Source organism: Lupinus angustifolius, chromosome LG20, assembly GCF_001865875.1.
Source record: "Lupinus angustifolius cultivar Tanjil chromosome LG20, LupAngTanjil_v1.0, whole genome shotgun sequence".
NCBI classification, from domain to species: Eukaryota; Viridiplantae; Streptophyta; class Magnoliopsida; order Fabales; family Fabaceae; genus Lupinus; species Lupinus angustifolius.
Window position 1 is genome coordinate 13,755,014 of NC_032028.1, and position 2,500 is coordinate 13,757,513.

A 2,500-nucleotide genomic window follows, 5' to 3' on the forward strand; every position below is an offset into this window, starting at 1 on the left:
CGAACTGAGAAGGAAGTCAGAGGTTTCTTAGGGCGTTTAAACTATATATCCAGGTTCATTTCTCAGCTAACATCTACATGTGAACCAATCTTCAATCTATTAAGGAAGAGTCAGGCAGTTCGATGGAATGACGATTGCCAGAGAGCCTTTGAAAGCATAAAGCAATATTTGACCAAACCCCCAATATTGATGCCTCCAGTACCTGGTCGACCTCTTCTAATGTACCTAACAATGCTAGAGGACTCCATGGGATGTGTCGTAGCCCAACATAACGAATCAAGCAGAAAAGAGCAAGCCATATACTATCTGAGTAAGAAGTTCACTGAGTGCAAGACAAGATACTCACTGCTAGAATGTACATGATATGCGTTAGCATGGGCATCTCGCCGCTTGAGGCAATATATGATGAGTCACACCACTTGGCTGATTTCGAAGATAGATCTTGTGAAGTATATCTTTGAGAAACCAATATTAACAGGAAGAATCGCTCGGTGGCAGGTCTTATTGTTGGAATATGATATAGTATATGTAACACAGAAAGCAATCAAAGGCATGCGCTTGTAGATTATCATGCTAGCCAACCCATAGAGAAGACTGAACCAATGAACCAAGAGTTCCCAAATGAGGGTATCATGAGTCTATCCTTGGGAGAACCAACAAAAGATGGTTGTGGACATTAGTATTCGATGGGGCATCCAATGCAATCGGACATGGCATAGGGGTCGTACTTGTATCTCCAGAAGGCGACTTCACTCCTATTACTGCCAGGTTATGCTTTGATTGCACCAACAATATAGTCGAATATGAGGCATGCATCCTAGGTTTGCAGGAAACATTGGAAAGAAAGGTTAAAATTCTAGAGGTCTTCGGGGACTCAACCCTGGGCATCCATCAGCTAAAAGGAGAATGGGAGACCCATGACAACAAACTAGTACCTTACAAGGAGTATATCCATAGAATGGTTGAACACTTCGAGAAGATCGAATTCTACCACATTCCGAGAGAGGATAACAGATTAGCCGATGCTTTATCCTCAATGTTCCATATAAGTGGGAATGATCAACCTCTCATCAAAATAGAAAGTAGAGATAACCAATCCATTGTTGTGCTCTAGAGGTAGAGCAAGATAGGAAGCCATGGTATCATGACATCAAGGTCTATATACAAAAAAAAGGAGTATCCCATTGGTGCCTCAGAAACTGATAAGAGAACCTTGAGAAGACTAGCCATGGGTTTCTTTCTAGATGGTGATGTTTTTTACAAAAGGAATCATGACATGGTACTCCTCAGATGCCTAGAAGAGAAAGAAGCTGAAGTAATACTCAAGGAAGTGCATGAAGGCTCGTTTGGAACTCATGCAAACGAACATGCTATGGTTGGAAAAATCTTAAGGGCATGCTACTTTTGGATGACAATGGGGTCAGACTGTTGTGCTTATGTCAGAAAATGCCACAAATGTCTAATTTATGCAGACAATATCAATGCTCCACCAAATCCTCTAAATGTCCTTTCAGCACCCTAGTCTTTCTCCATGTGGGGAATGGATGTTATCAGACCAATATAACCAAATGCTTCCAATGGACATCGCTTCATCCTCGTGGCCATCGACTACTTCACAAAGTGGGCTGAGGCATGTTCATATGCCAATGTGACCAGGACAGTGGTACTACAATTTATCAAGAAGGAGTTAGTGTGTAGATATAGGTTACCCAACAAGATCATCATGGACAATGCCACAAACCTGAACAACAAGATGATGACCGAGATGTGCAGTGAATTCAAGATCAAACATCATACATCCTCGCCTTATCGCCCTAAGATGAACGAAGGAGTAGAAGCAGCAAACAAAAATATTACGAAGATTGTTCAGAAGATGGTGGTAACATATAAGGATTGGCATGAAATATTACCCTTTGCTCTACATGGGTACCGCACATCCGTACGCACATAAACTGGGGCAATCCCTACTCGCTAGTGTATGGAATGGAGGCAGTGCTCCCAATTGAAGTAGAAATTTCATCACTCAGAATCATGGCAGAATCAGGATTGAAGGAATCAAAATGGATCCAAGCGCGGTATGACCAACTGAACATGATAGAAGAGAAAAGATTAGCTACTAGGGGATTGTTCTTGGGTCAAGGACAATTTTGATCCCGTTGATGTGTACAAGTCATTCCTTCGGGGCCCTCATTTGTATATTCAGGGTCAACTGACCAAGGCTGGGTCGCTTTCTGTTGAGAACAGGTTGTTGCATTACGTTATTGCTTACATACTAGTGCAGCGGAACACGAATCATGCACAACCTACTGTGAATGATTTGTGTTTCATGTACGCTGTAAAAAATAACGTCATGATCAACTGGCCTGAGGAGATTCTGAAAATCATGAACAGCGTATCATTGTCTCAGTCAAAGCTGCTTCCATATAGCATTTTCATATCTCGCATTGTCGACTATCTGCGCATTGATGTTTCTGATACTATCATTACTGAGTATACTGAT

General features: G+C 41.8%; 1 pseudogene; it reads right to left on the reverse strand.

The window, feature by feature from the left end:
- LOC109335276 overlaps positions 84-2,500 on the reverse strand; it is a 16,816-nt pseudogene continuing 14,399 nt past the window's right edge.